The sequence below is a fragment of the Rosa rugosa genome, chromosome 5 (assembly GCF_958449725.1).
Source record: "Rosa rugosa chromosome 5, drRosRugo1.1, whole genome shotgun sequence".
NCBI lineage: Eukaryota > Viridiplantae > Streptophyta > Magnoliopsida > Rosales > Rosaceae > Rosa > Rosa rugosa.
In genome coordinates, this window is record NC_084824.1 from 45,537,834 (window position 1) to 45,554,514 (window position 16,681).

The window sequence follows — 16,681 nt, forward strand, 5'->3', positions numbered from 1 at the left end:
CTCCCGACCTCAAACACGAAGGTTTTGCTCCCAACCACTGAAGCAAGAGCTGCCTTCATTAATATATGCTCACGTGTTATATTTATTATGTCATAAGCGACATAAATAAAATAACGGGGGAGGCAAGGTTCGAAACCTCAACCTGCCGCACGAAACCTTTGTCCCCCAACCACTGGAGCACAAGCTGTGCTTAATATAATGTGTACAAATTTTATACTTATTATGTCATAACGAACATAATAAAAATAAACGAGAGGCGAGGTTCGAACCTCAGACCTCTTGTACACGAACTGTACACTCAACCACTCGAGCACGGCTGCTCACGTTATTATCCATACAAATCCTTTTATTTAAACCAACTGTTTCAACTGTTTAAACAATTCGGCCCAAAACATCCAAGACTGTTGCAGAAACCCAGCCCAACGTATCCAAAACTGTTACAGAAATCCAGCCCAACTCATCCAAAACTGTTTCAGAAACTCGGCCCATCATGTCCAAAACTGTTTCTGAAACTCGGCCCATCAGGCCTCCACCCACAGCTACAGTGATGCCTTGATCCGAGACAGGCCCAAGTACGGCCCACTTGTGTCACGGCTTATCCCTTCCGTGATTTACGGCAGTCAAATCTGCTTTCGGCTACAGCTGTCTGCCACAGCGCCTCGAGATTCCCTCGGTCCCCTTACACGCTCTCCACGCGCCAACAGCTTTTCCGGGTTTCGGGGCGACTTTAATCCAACGCGTGGATTGAATCTCAGAGATCGTCCATCCAACGGTGGAGATCTGCTCACCTCGTTCTATAAATAGGTGCATCCTGGAGAAAAACTGTTCACACCAAAGAAAAGAAATTTTCCCCAGCCATTCTCTCTCAAACTCTGCAGCCTTCCTCTCGAAACTCAAATCCTTTCTTCATCAATTTCAATCCTTCTCTTCTGATCTTCTCTCCCATCTAGTTGATTCAATCCCATCTTTCCTCTGAACTTTCAGATCTTCAATCTTTTCCTCCAAATCTTCAATCCTTCTTTCTCAGATTTTTTCTTCCATTTGAAGATTCGATCTCATCTTTCCTCTGAGAATCTCAGATCTCCAATCACCAGTTCAACAACTCCAATCCTTCTAACAAAATCTCCCTCAAACACTAAACCATGTATTCCTCGATTTCCACATCCTCTCACCCCATGACCCAAGAGCCACGAACTCTGCAACTAATGGAGCTCCAAACCCCGCAACAAATGGAACCACAACAACAGCAACCAACAGAGGAGGGAGGAAACACCCAAGCAGCTGGAAGTAGTGCCAACATGGATTTCTGGCGAAGCCGTACCAGGTGGATTCCTACTCCAGAACAAATAAGAATCCTCAAGGATCTTTACTATGTCAAGGGATTTAAGTGCCCAACTACAGAGCAGATTCACGAGATCTGTCTCCAGCTGAACCAGTATGGGCATGTTGAGGGTAAGAACATTTACTTTTGGTTCCAGAACGTCAGGGCTCGAGAGAAGCAGATGAATAGGTGTAATCAGGCTGCTCCAGTGCCCATGAGAACTAGTTCTCTTGGTACTGGTAGATCCATTGATCTCAATTTTGGGTCCACTGGTTCTACTGGTGCTGGTGGATCCATCGACATCAATTTTGGGCCAGCTGGTGGATCCATTGACATCAATTTTGGGTCCACTAGTTCTACTGATGATGGTAGATCCATTGATCTCAACTTTGGTTCCACCTATTCTACTGGTAATGAAGGATTTCTTGATTTAAATTCTGTTTCATATTCTTCCTCACACTTCAACACTAATACTAGTACAACTCTTTTGGCACAACAGGAGGACAAACATCCCTGCAACAACGAGGAGGAGATCACCAGGAGGTTCAAACTCTTCCTCTGTTCCCCGTGCACGGCGAGGACGTCTTTGGTAACCTGAAGGCTACTTCCGAGGAAGGTAGCGCTTTTGGTTACTATTCTGGTGGCTCAGGCGGTTACCACAGTGGCTCAAACGTTTCTCTTGAGCTCAGCCTCAATCCATCCGGAGCTGCTGACTAGGCTTAGTATAGCATAGTCCTCGTTTTTTTTTTTTTTTTTTTTTTTTTTTTTTTTGTAATGTAAAATCAATAAGATGGTGTGCATGTTTTCTTTTCTTTTTGTTTAACCAACAACAACACCAAGGATCGAACCTTGGTCACCCAATACTATTTTCAAAACCATAAACAACTCTACTGCACACATCTTTCATAATGATGTAATAAAAACAATCGCTCAAAAAGAATCCAACAATCAATTAAGTCGCATCGAGGTCTAGCTAGTATCCTCTGAGTCAAACCAAACACAACAATTTCATCGATAGGATTAGGGATTTATAAAGCTAAACACATCCTGAGTTAGCTAGGAAAACCCACGTTTTTAGAGTTACTCTTACAACTCTTATAGAATCTCGATAATTCGATCTATCAATTGCTTCAACAAAAACTCACCACAATTCAATCCCTAACATTTAGCGATTCAGAAATCGAATCAAACTCCATATCACATAGTAATTCACTTGAACCACTATGGATACCTAACAAAGTCACTAAAATCAATATCTGAAATTGCGTTTAACTATATCACCTAAAATCAATCACCAAAGGCAAACCCTTGCCTGACTCTAACATGTCCTCCATGCTTCTTCTTGCACCATACATAGGCCTCAAAATTCAATTTCATTCACTTGAACAAAACTATATTCACAAGTCACGGTCAGGTCATCAACCCATGGTGTTCAAATGAATAAATTTCAGATCCAGTTTTCCTTGTGAATCGTAACGTATCGTTCCAAAATGATGCAAGCAACATCAACCACGTATATAAGACACATCTCGCGAACTCAATTCAAATTCCGAATCACCAAAACTACTACTAATTCCAATTCTACCAACAATCTTGATTCTGAAGGAATTATAGTACTCAACGACAACCCAAAACAATGGTCTCTCATCTCTAACCATCGAGCACAAAATAAAATTCTTGTCTCGCACCTTAAACCCTGCTTAACAACTTACAAGCACAAGGAAGAAGTAACCACAATAATTTCTTCCCTAACCTCAACCCTACTAACAAACTCCACAAGGACATCTCATTACAAAACAAGATATCTATTATTTGACATGTACATCTCATCCAAAAACATATGTACGTCTAACTTAAGAAGGTAAACTTCTATCAATCAATACTCGTATCCACACTAGGTACGTGCATAGATCCACATCATGCCTTCAACCAAACACTTCAACAATCAAAAGAACCTCATTTCCATAAAACAATCCTCGTTGACTTAACAGAGTTGAATCAAGAGGTTCCTATTCCTCAAGGATTGTAACTCGCGGCCACTGAACTTATTCCAATACGAACCTACAAGACAACTGTAAGGTTCTAAGTACAACCCCTTCGAATCTCCATCACCTAAGGAGTATAGTATGCTTGGCTAATACATGTATAACACTTAAAACACAGTATAAGTCAAATACAAATTCATATTAACCAAGTCAATACTATAGGGAAGGTATTCACGTTCCCTAAACGACCTAGCGGCCTAAACAACTCCCAACACTCACGCATACCCAATGACTTAGCCAATACCGAAGAGCACACGATGGGGATCCGCTGCAGACGGGCCATCACTCGGAAGGTATTGACACATCACCAAATATGCACCTTACGCTCTGATACCAAACTGTCACGCCCCGGATTTTGAATAATAAATTCAAATCCGAAACCTGAATAATTACAATTACAAAAAACCAAATCTCGAAACTTCGAGTTCATTATTACAATTCACTCTCACAATATATTATAAAGCTCAAATGAGCATAACACACCTCACAACTTACAATTGTTGTAAAACTCTAACAATTGCTCTAACCGCACGATCACCGTCCTGGTTCTCCTGTCCTGTAGGATTACCCGCTACACAATTTGAATAGTGTACCGGGAGTTGCAACAACACAAAACCCGGTAAGCTTTTTACAGCCAGTATGAGTAAACAAGAAAGAACTGTTGATTTATTAGATTCCAAGACTACCACAAACCCACGTTACTTTCTCACTCTCATATATATATATATAGACACTTATGAGTTACTCTCAATTTAGCTCATAAGATCACTCACTCTCATATATATATATAGACACTTATGAGTTACTCTCAAATTCGCTCATAAGATTTCCCAACATTTGGTAGACAGACTCATATATATATATAGTCCCTTATGAGTTACTCTCAATTTCCCTCATAAGGTTACCATATATATATTGACACTTATGAGTTACTCTCAATTTCACTCATAAGTTCACTCCACATTTGGCAGACAGACTAGAGCTCTAACTGAACGTAACCACTCGTCCGGCCACAGACGTGATTACGATTTAATACTATTAATAACCACCAGCCCGGTACGAGAGCGTGATTCACTAATAGATGCCATGGTCACCTCGTGACCTAGTGATCTCCACAGATCACAACAATTTATTGTTCCTCAACAATAAAACTCAACACCTCTCACAATATATTGTTTCTCAACAATAAACTCAATATCTCTCACAATATATTGTTTCTCAACAATAACTCAACACAACTCCAACAATACATATTATTTCACGTAATAATATATATACAGACATTCACACAGGAATGTCTAGTAACACCAACAATAGTTCATATGATTGCAACAAAATAAAGCAATTAATTGTATTGGGTTCGTAATATGAACCACGTGAGGTTTACTCACCTCGATAATCCCGCTGCGTCTTCAATTCAGCTCAAAATACGATCCACAATCGTCCACCAACTCAAACCGTCAATCACCTAGTCCAATAATGATCTTGACTTAGCCAACAACTCAAATATGTAATTAAACGACGATCCAACGCTCAGATTCAAATTAAACGATGATCCAACGGTCGGATCTGAATTTAATGATGATCCAACGGTCGGATCCTCACGGATCGCCTTTAGGATCATCCTCCAAAATTATCACGAAGATCCAACGGTCAGATCTTCCTGAATCGCTTTTACTAACATCTCCACAAAATTATATGAAAATCCGACGGTCAGATTCTCACGAATCGCCTTCCGAATCACTATTTCTCAATTATACGAAGATCCAACGGTCGGATCTTCGCCCGTGACCTCACAAGGTCACCGGGACAGTCATACGATCAACATATCCAAAATTGAAGCAAAACCGATGGTCAGATCTTCACAGATCGTAAACCGAAGATAAACGTAAAAACGTTAAATAGTAACGTCAAAACGTAAATCCACTATTTATCAACTTTTTCTAACATGACCATGTTATATATCAAAACGCTCGTATGGATGCATAGATCATCGCCTAGATAATGAAAACTCGAAATATGGTCTGATGCGCCGCCACAAGCGGTGGTCAGTGGGCGGTCAACGCGGCGGTCAACGCCGGTCAACCACCTCAGATGGCAAAGTGACCAACTACAAACTGGTTCAAAATGAAAGGGTGATCGAGTTCCATACCTGGAGCTAAGTCTGGTTTGGCCTAGATCGTCCTAGATCAAGCGTTGAAGTTGGATTAATCTCGTGCGTCTGATCAGATTCCAGATTGAATCAGGGACGTCGAAATCTTCAACTCGTGATCTTTCACTCCACACTCCAAATCGTCAAGCAAGGAGGATATGAGGATGATCAGGGGAAGGAGGAGATCACGAAAATGGGGAGGATCGGCCCGTGCAACGCCGGCACGGCCAAGATCCGATCGGGTCAAAAGCTAGGCTGGGGGGGGGCTTCGATCCACGTCTGGGGGCAGCGGCGATGCAAGGGGAGGCCAGAGGGAGGCTGTGCGTGCGACGGCGAGCTCGGGGAAGGCCGGGTCGTGGCCGGAGGATGCCGGAGGACCACCGTTTGGCCGGGTCGGGTCGGTCGGAACCCGAGGGTTCTGAAGGTCGAAGGAAGAGAGAGAACGGAGGAAACCGGGGGCTTTTCCGCAAAAAGAACTTTTTTTCGTCCTTAAATGAAAATAAAAAATCAGAAAATTTCCTATTTATAGAAAATTCCCAATTTTCAAAAATTCATAACTTATTCATACGAACTCCGAATATTGCGTTCCACATGTCCACGAACTCGTATCGACGAGCTCTACAACTTTCATGAAGGAAGTTTTCCCAAATTTTGAACGTATAAAAAGTCAACTTTGTTGACCCCCTAAAAACGTTCGTTTTCGAAAATAAAATCGTTCGAACTAATTCCACAACTTCTCCGAGCCTCGTACTCGCTCCCACTATCGTGAAATCATTTCTAAAAATCCACGGAATTTAATTTGGATTTTCCGGGGTATTACACTTTGTGTTGATTTTTATGTTGCTTATGTGAGATTGCTTAATTGATTTTGGATTATAGAAAATTTTATATGTATGTGTTCTTTGGCGGCCAACTTAGGATATATGCATGTAATTGAAGCTAGATTTAAGTAGTAAAGGCTTTGGACAAAAGTCGAAATCAATTAAGGAGGATTGCAAATAGGTGAACTTATTCATAACTAGGTTGTGCACTTTGGTTGACATCCTTTCTTTGTTCTTCATGCATTGAATGTGTTCTTGATTAGCTAGCTTTCTAGACTATGATTGCATGTTCAATAGATTTAATTTAGGTGCTTTCACTTAGATTAAATATTCAAGGAAAGTAAAATATGGGAAATCGTTTGCTTACTAACGTTTCACATGGTCAACTTATTTCTCATGACATAGATAATCAACTATAGGAATTGTAATTGGATTTCATTCATATAATTGTGGTTTTGATCTTTGTTCCTTGCATTCCACCCTTGTAAATGTGTTTTTACATTTTCTTTATTTTATTTATTTTAATTTTTGATTTTAAAAATCCTAATCCCCCCTTTTTACATTAACATGTATATATTTCTATTCTTTGTATTATTTTTGTAAATATTATACTTTGTATTTATTTTAATTCTTTATTTATTTTTGCAATTACAGGTGTACCCTCAATCCCGGGCTAGAACGATCCCTACTTATTCTATACTAACGATGACATTTTATAAGGTTAAATCGCGCGCTTGCTTTTAGCGTATCATGAACATCAAACTAAAAAGTAGGGATAGAGAAGCGACTAGTGATAATCAAGTTGAGGATGGTGTAGATGAACTCATGAAGGCATTGACATGGTGAAAATGGTGATGGTGGTGATGATTCCTCAAGTGATGCTTGACTCCTCTCCTTCTTCTTCAAAGGTTGATGATGGAATATGAGGTGTAGAGATGATCAAGTGGTGAAGTGGTGGAGTAGTGAAGCTTTTTGTCTATGAAATGGAATGGGTAGATGGAAAAGATGATGAAGGTTGTGGTGGTGGTAATGGAGGTTATGAATTGATGGTAGTGGTGATAGAAGTTTTGTAGAGGAGATGAAGAGAGAAAACAGATGTAATGGGGTGGAATGGGTGGTGTTGAGAGTGAGAAGAGAAGGTGTTTATATAGGGAAGAAAAAGAAGAGTGAAATGATGAGTGAAATAAAAATAATGAAAGTGGAGTATGGAAGTGGTTTGTAAAATATGGAAAAGATGGAGTAATGATGAAATGAAAGCAAAGCATGAAGGTGCAGAAATATGGAAGTGATGATGATATATTAAAGAAAATGGAGTAGAAAAATATATCCAAGGAAAAAGAGAAAAACATCTAGCTTTCTTTATGTGGGTGGAAACATGAACATGATGAATGTTGAGCTAGTTTTAGGTCACTTTCTGCCCCTTTATTCCTTCAATTATATCTCCACCAAGAATTCAGAATGGGCCTCTGACTTCTTCATATCAAATGTTCCTCCATGAGTTTAGATCATCCTGGTAAAATCTCAGAGTTAAATTCACTGTGGTTCGGCCGTAAATGCTTCTGAAATACCTACAGGTCAGGTTTTCCAGTTTTCGTCTTTCAGAAGATTGGACTGACTGTTTGAAGGCTTTACACTCAAAACTAGCTCTGGCACTCTTCATAACAAATGATCATTGAGATGTCTTGGATGAAACTAAAAAGTTTCAACTCATTCGGAGTTCATTTGGTCAGGCGGTTACCCCTCCTTTCTTGTCTAGCTCACTTTCTCCTAGCCGGAGTAGGAAAATGTCTAGCTCACTTTCTCTTCTCCATTATTTCCTAACATGATAAGAAAAATAAATATATATAAATAAAAACAAAGATTAAGTAAAGTACAATATTAGGAAAATCATGAAATTGGATTAGTCAACATTAAATTAGACTTTAAAACAAGTAATTTTCTTGTTTTAGGGCACAAATATGTACATGAATTATGATCCAACAAATGGCTTCACCAAAGGGCCACGGTGCAGATTTGTCGTAGCTAATGGTCCTCCTTTAACAACTGCAATTACTACCGTCGAAAATACTTGAATAAGATGCGACGGCTTTGCATTACCGTCGTTTGGGCTTATATATATCAATTGCAACTGCATATACATGTCGTTGCATGTACTTATATCAATTGCGACAGACGGGCAGACAGCTTGTTTTAAGTAATAAGATGCGAGTATGAGGGAAAAAAAATAAGAAAGAAAAACGATAAAACAGATCCAGATTTGGTTTCCTCTCTCGTTCTCTTCCTCTCGTCACAGGGCAGACACATTTTTCGTTCTTCCTCATGAACTTGGGTCTCAGTCGTTCATTTTTCGTGTTCCTTCAGGATTACTCACGTTTCTTGTTTATGGTTTGACTACACCTACATTTGAACTAGCACTTTGAAACCTATTGGCTTTCAATTTTGGTATATGTAGTTTGTTTTTGTTCATTATCTTATGTTGTTCCCTGATGGCACACTTTGCAGGTATTTCAAAGGTTCTGAGCTTCTTGTTGATTTACAAGATTATGACTATTCTTTGGACTTGTGGAGTCTTGGTTGTATGTTTCCTGGAATGGTAAGTATTTCTCCACATTTTTCCCCCTGTCATCAAATATATTAGATACTGCTATATTATTGTAGTTTTTTGCTGGTATATTATATCATCCCCAATCAACCCTGACAGTATGATCTTATGATCTTTTACTTTGGTCGGGGTGCACTTCAATATCTGCAATGACGTTTCTATCTACAACTATTACTTTATATGCAAAGAGAAAGTTTATCTTAGTATTGCATGGACCATGGATCGTGATCTGTTTGCCTTCATCCATGACTGGCAGATGGCAAGGAGGTTCATAATTTGATACCATGTCAAGAATTGAACTGCTGTCTTGTGATGCTTATGCTTGAGCCTTGTTCTATACAGATATTTAGTAAGAAGCCATTTTTTTATGGACGTGATAACTATGATCTGCTAGTGAAAATAGCAAAGGTATGTATGCCATTCACAAATCTGTCTTGTATATATGCTTTTAGTTATATTATATGGTCAATCTAGTGCCTTTGTCCTCTTCAATTGCTTCATGTGCCATCACTCTCCTAGAAGCAATCAGTAGTTTAGTCGATTTTTGTGAGTGGAATACTTTACCAAAGGCCTTAGTAATTGAACTGCCAATAATGTATTGGTGTGTTGTGTTGCATGTATCTCCCATTGATTTTCTAGCTTTTTTTATTTTTCCTTAATGAATGCTTGAAGATTTCTAACTTTCTGTTATAGGAGGCTTGCAACAACACTAGAGTAATTGGTTCGTGAAGTGGATCGAGGAAGATTCCTGCAAAGTTTATCTTGAAGTAGAGCAAAATAACTAACTTGTAAAACTCAAGTATCTTGTAAACTTTGGTTGAAGCTTCATTCATGAGGAAAATTAAAATGTAACATGTCCTTTTATATTAGCTTTATTCCTTTTTGTATAGCTTTTATCCAAAAAAATAAAAAATGGCATGCATATTTGCATGCCAATTTTTTTTTATTCATAAATAATATTTTTGCGACGGCATTTTTGCCGTAGCAAATGACTTTTGGCGACGACAAAAAACTTCAGTAGCAGTTGGTGGCATCGCCATTGGTATTTGGGACGGCATTTTTTAGTCGCAAAATTCTTACAACGGCAAATGGTTTGCCGTGGCTAATAATCTTGCGACGGCGCATTTGCCGTCACAAATACTATTGGCGACGCCACCATTCGCGTCGGAAGCATTGCCAACGCAGAGCCGTCGCCAATACTCTTTTGCGACGGCAAAAGGGGCTTTTGCCACGGCATGGCGCCGTGGCTAATGCAATTTTTTTTTGTAGTGAATGTTCTATTTGGTATGAAATACGAAGATTTATCACTTGTACAATACATTCGTTTTTAATTTTATAAAATGATTCATAAACTCGTAAGGGTGGTTCTAGTTGGACCTCCAAATTTGTTATTTGGACCTCCTATACTTAGTACACCTCTAATTTACTTTTTAGAATACTTAAAAAGCTAAGTGGACCTCCTTATTTTTACCAAAACACCCTTGAACGTGAGATACAATAATCTGTTACTCTATTTTTTATCTCTATATTCAACCATGAGAAAAGGAATGAATCTAAATCACATGATATTGTTCTCTTATGAGTAGATCTCTCCTCCACCAAAATTAATCAGAGGGTTGGTTCTCGATCTTGATATGTTCCTGGAATTCCTTTGAATTTACTAAAAGAAGGATTTCATGGGTTTTGGGTTAAAAGATCGAGTAATAACTATATCATAATATTCAATGAATATAATTTAAGGAAATTTGAAATCAGATTGTTTTGAATTTACTTTTGTATTAAATGTAGGCCATGTATAGAAATTATTATTTTTACCTAATTGTTTTAGGTAAATTATAAAACTATATGACAATATAAGGAAATTTGGAAAAAAAAAAAAAAACAATTTAATTGAATGTTATATTTGGGGAAGGTATATAAGAAGAGTTTTTTTTTTTCATTTTTCTAACTTTGTCCTTATTTGTCTTTTCATATGACTTGACAAAATCTATTAATAATTGAAAAAAAATTGGAGGTCCAAATATCAAATTTAGAGGTCCAACTAGAACCACCCAACTCGTAAATGTGGTCCTAGCCTCCTAGGCCTTGTAATTACCAAAAAGAGGACATTTTTTACAACACTTTTTGTCATTTCTCCCATTTTTTTTATTTTTATAATATATGATCGTATGTGGAATAAGTACCATAATAGATTAATAGAATTAAATTTCCACGCCTATAAGGTAACATATTGTCATCATATAAGTAATTATTTGATTTAATGATAAATTACTCAAAGTAGACCTCAGTTATAATTGATTAAGGAAAGTACTAATGATGTACTTAATTAGTAATAAAAGACTCATTACTTTTTTATTTTTTAGAGAAAAAGATTCTATAATTAATTACTAATGATTTAGTTAAGGGTAAACAGGTTACCAACCTTTTAAATATATAAGGCCATTTGATATATAATATATTATTAATCCAACAGTCTAAAATATTTTAAAAAATGGTTGTATAGCAAACAGCCCAGCACCTTAGAATTTTCCCACATTTCCTTAAAACATTAGACAGCCGGACCTGCGGTATGATGTTTCTCTCTATCACATCCATGAAAAGAGGCGGCGGTGGCAAATCCAATCTAAGCATTAAGCAGGCCCGGGCCTGGCCCAGGGCAGGCAAGGCGATAGCCCAGGGCCCAAATTTTGGGAGAGAGAAAAAAAAAAAAAAAAAAAAAAAAAAAAAAACCTAAATCCCTAAAGAAAGTCGCGCATCCTTTCAAAAAAAAAAAGAAAGTCGCGCATCTGACACATTTCCCTTCTTTCTCTTCGGCAGAACCTCTCTTCAACTCTTCATCTTCTAATTCTTCTCTTCTTCCTCTCAATTCACAGCTCCCAAGTCTCATTAATCATGGAGCAAATCGAGCAATATACCCGTTACCAATTTATGGAGAAGACAATTCATCTTCTCTACAATCTCTCTATAAATAGGCTAGCAATTCCTCAATCTAAATCTCAGTCTCTTGCTCTGACTCTCTCACAATCTCAATCTCAATCTCCATCTCTCAACCTCTCAATCTCGTTGTTTTACTTGTTCACAAATCACAAATCTTGGGCTTTGTTTCCTGGGACGAATTCGTCGACGATCTGTGCAGTTGTTCCGCAACTATCTTGATTCGGTAGTACCCCACTCTCCGATTTTCACTTCTTGTTCTTTTTTTTCTGTTTGGTTGCTTTGGAAATTGAAGATGAGGATTGGAATGGTGCAGTTCTTGATTGCTTTTATGTGTGTGTTTGATTCAATGTCTAACTTCCTTTGTTTTCCAGAATTCCAGTTTAGTGCTTTATCAGACCAATTGTATCACTCACCAGACCACCACAATGATGTGAGAAGGAAAGTCGTAAATCAAGTGATTCAGGTTAGAAATATGATACTATTTTGTTCAATTGAACTTTAGCAATGGAATTTTGTGCATCGGCCATGGGTTTTGATTTTTCTTTTCAATTGTTTACAGCATTGTGGTGTCATTGGTGTGAAACTGTGAACAAAGTCAAGGACTCAAGGAGGGCGGTTTGCGTAGACAACGTATTAGATTTCTCACATCCAGGTTCTATTGTTCGATTGATATTTGTCCTTATATTTTTTATTAGAGTAATGTTTCCTAAGAAATACGCATCTGGTAGTGAAAAAAGAAAAAGAAAAAAACAGCAAGAAGATTTTATAAGCTCCCAAAGAGGTTCTTTAGATAAGTTTTTTAAGAAAAGAGGTGTTTCTTCGGAAAATCAAGGTGAAAATGAGGTAACTGAAGGAGTTCAAGATATAGGTGAGAACGAAAATGAGGTAGCGGAAAGATTTGAAGATATAGGTGAAAATGAAAATGAGGTAGCCGAAGGAGTTGAAGATATAGGTGAACATGAAAATGATCAAACAGAAAATATGGAAGAAATTAACAAATGTGCTTGAAAGTGAGAATATATATTGAAATAAATTGTGTGAGTGAACCTTTAGAAGGTACAATGCCTTTGAATATATATGATCCTAGAGTTTGGGATAGTTTAGATGGAAAAATGAGAGATCTGCTTGTTGAAAAAGGTCCTATTAGAGAAACCAATATTGTTTTTCCTAAGGATAATCTAAATAGGGGGTTCTCTTTGGATTATTTTTCTCAAAAGATGAGTAATGGTGAACTTTCCGATAGAAAATGGTTGGTTTATTCAAAAGATTTGGATAAAGTATTTTGTTTTTGTTGTAAAGTTGTAAGAAAAGCTCATTCTAGGAGTCAATTAGCAAATGAAGGAATTAATGATTGGAAACATTTGGGGGATAAGCTTAAACAACATGAAAAGAGTCGTGAACACCTCTCTAACCTTAGAGCTTGGAATGAGCTACGAGTGAGATTGAGCACAAATCAAACAATTGATAAAGAATTACAAGAGCAAATCAAGAAAGATACAGAGCATTGGAAAGAAGTCATGGTTAGGGTAATTAGTGTTATTAAACGTCTTGCTATGAATAATATAGCCTTTCGTGGAACAAATGAAAAAATCTATGAGGATTCAAATGGAAATTTCTTAGGCTTTCTTGAATCAATAGGAGAGTTTGATCCAATTATGAAGCATCATTTTCGACTCATTCAAAATAAAAATATTCATTATCATTATCTTAGTCATAAAATACAAAATGAATTGATAGCTATGTTGGCATCAAGTGTCAAGAGTGCGATTATAAAGAAGATTAAAGAGGCTAAATATTTTTCTGTGATTCTTGATTGCACCCCTGATGCTAGTCACAAAGAGCAAATGACTTTGATAATAAGATGTGTAGATGTTGCAAGTTGCCCAATAAAAGTAGAAGAGTATTTTTTGGAGTTTTTAAATGTGGAAGATACATCGGGTTTGGGTCTTTTTAATGAACTACAAGCTGCTCTAAGCTCTCTTGATTTAGATATTGATGATGTGAGGGGACAAGGTTATGATAATGGTTCCAATATGAGAGGAAAACACCAAGGTGTTCAGAAAAGGTTACTTGACATAAATCCTAGAGCTTTTTATATGCCATGCGGTTGTCACTCTCTTAATTTAGTACTTTGTGATATGGCAAACTCTTGTCTAAAAGGAAAATCATTTTTTGGAGCATGTCAGGCCATTTACAATGTGTTTGCTAATTCAACAAAGCGATGGAACCTTTTACTTGAATATGTAGATGAATTAACTTTGAAATCTTTGTCGGCTACACGGTGGGAAAGTCGTATTGAAAGTGTGAAAGCAATAAAAAGTCAATTTCCCAAAATAAAAGAAGCTTTAATCAAACTTGCTGAAGTTGGTGATGCATATGATAATCATTTGAGTTGGGAAGTTGGGAAATTATTAGATGGTGAATTTTCAAGTTTTGATTTCATTTTAAGTTTGGTTATATGGCATGATATTTTGCACAAAATAAACATGGTAAGCAAAAATTTGCAGGCTGGAGATATGATTCTTGATGTTGCTATTAAAAGTTTAAAAGGGTTGATTTCATTTTTTGAAAAATATAGAGAAGATGGATTTAATTCTGCTATAATTGATGCTAAAGAAATTGCAAATGAAATGGGAATTGAGTCTGTATTTCCTGTGAAGCGTAGGGTTATAAGAAAGAGACATTTTGATGAGATTCCTGATACAGATAGAGAACAACAATCAGCTCAAGAAGATTTTAGAACTGATTACTTTCTTGTCTTAGTTGATATGGCTCTTTCTCAATTGAAGAGTAGATTTGAACAAATGGAAAGTTTTGAATATGTATTTGGCTTCTTATTTGATGCATCACGGTTGGTTTCATTGGATGATGAAGAAATAAAAAATTGTTGTTTGAAACTTGAACTTGCTTTGAAACATGGTGAGGTGTCTGATATTGATGCAAAATATTTGCTTTCTGAGTTACAAATATTGCAGGAAATGCTACCAAATGAAGCATATGAAACAGGAAAACCATGGAATTCCATTAAAATTATGGAGTTTGCAAAAAAAATGGATATGTTTCCAAATATTTTGGTTGCTTATAGGATTTTATTGACTGTACCTGTTACAGTAGCATCTGCGGAAAGAAGTTTTTCAAAATTAAAGTTATTAAAATCTTATTTGCGGACAACGATGACTCAAGATAGGTTGAATGCTTTGGCAATCTTGAGTATTGAAAAGAATATGTTGAAAAATGTTGAGGTTGAGCACATAATTGATGACTTTGCATCTAAAAATGCAAGAAGAAGTCTTCGAGATTTGATTGATATAAAGTGATGTTTTATTTTTCGGGGTATTGGTCTTACGTCCCCCCCCCCCCCCCCCCGTTGTATCATATTTTTTTCATCAATATGAAACATTAATTTTTATTTTTTTTTATATAAAGGGCCCAATTTTATTCTTCGCCCCGAGCCTTGAACTTCCCAGGGCTGGGCCTGGCATTAAGAAGGGCATTCTGAAAGTTTCAGCTCTGCCACTCATCTCCTTCACAACTTCTAGCTCCCCCTGAAGGCACCCGTGGATGATCCTAGTGCTGCCGTTTTTCTTTGAATTAGTTTTAATCAAACCTTCATGAAGTGCATTGAGCAGCCATGACATGATCAACTCAACTGGATCAGACTGCAACCCTACTCCAAAACGCTTCTTACTAGCTTCCATAACCGCCTGCAGAAACTCATGCGGGCTCACATGTCCTTTGAAGTTTCTCCCATTCCATATCTTCCTTGTGAGCTCCCGAATCGATGAACAAGCGGAGACTTGCAACCTTCATATATAGTTCTTAGGAGCGAGAAGTTTCAAAGTGGCGTAAACCTCACCAAACTTTGAACAGTGACATTCACGAAATCAGTCCTCTCCATAACGTTTTTATCAATCTGCTTAACTTGTTCCTCACTAAACCTAGGGTTCAGAACATGCCGAATGTCTTCCAATGATGGATTACTGATTTCGTATCCATCGGGAAGGCAATAAAACTTTTCGGTTACGAGATTGATGTAAATATGGTGCCCTAATTCGAGGCTATGTGAATAATTAGCATGAGAGTTTCTTCCTCTTCCTTGATAATATTTGCCACAAATTAAAGATGCGTATACGTTCAAGTTTGATAGTGACAGAGAGCAAGACTTCTCGAAATCAAAATCCAAAACCTGGCGGTTAATGGAATCCAGATATGGGCAATCCCTCCTTACACCAATTTAGCGGCTCTGTCGTCTTATCTGTTCGTCCTCACCCGGGGATGAGTGCTCGTTCAATGTAGGCCTCTTTGGCTCTGATTTTAACCATTCGGTGTTCATACGTTCATGCCTAAATCAAAATCTTACGGGAACAATGTTGTTTTTGAAATTGGAGAAGTGGCTTTGCATATAAGGAGTGTGGTAGGATGGTGTCCACAACGCCAAGGGAGATTTTAGGTACATGGCTATTGGCTACTGGATAGTTGATACAAAGCCCGAATATTTTTGGATAAGATTTTACTCACATTTTCTAAAAGAATTACTATCACTATACTGAAAATCGAAAAACTATTGTCATTCTCCGGAAAAAACTATTGCCATTCTAACAAAAAATTAAATAAATACACACACACTATGATATATTCACTAGATCATGACTGATCCACCCTCATAAGCTTGATTCTCTTAGCGGTTTTTCACTGTGTTTCAGTGACTCCGATCAATTCTAATATTGATCTAAGTATGAAAACTGATCATCTCATCATAATCTATATATCTCTCGCTCTGTCTATTGTAAGGGCTTTTTTGGC

At 37.4% G+C, this 16,681-nt stretch overlaps 1 long non-coding RNA gene and 1 pseudogene across 1 annotated transcript; one reads left to right on the forward strand and one right to left on the reverse strand.

Moving 5' to 3' along the window:
* Positions 1–8,656: 8,656 nt before the first annotated feature.
* LOC133709114 (uncharacterized) lies at positions 8,657–9,746 on the forward strand. The gene is made up of 3 exons (XR_009846151.1): positions 8,657–8,932; positions 9,198–9,349; positions 9,635–9,746. It is a non-coding gene; the product is annotated as an uncharacterized LOC133709114 (long non-coding RNA).
* Positions 9,747–11,425: 1,679 nt separating this feature from the next.
* LOC133711740 (uncharacterized) lies at positions 11,426–16,211 on the reverse strand (annotated as a pseudogene).
* Positions 16,212–16,681: the final 470 nt, after the last annotated feature.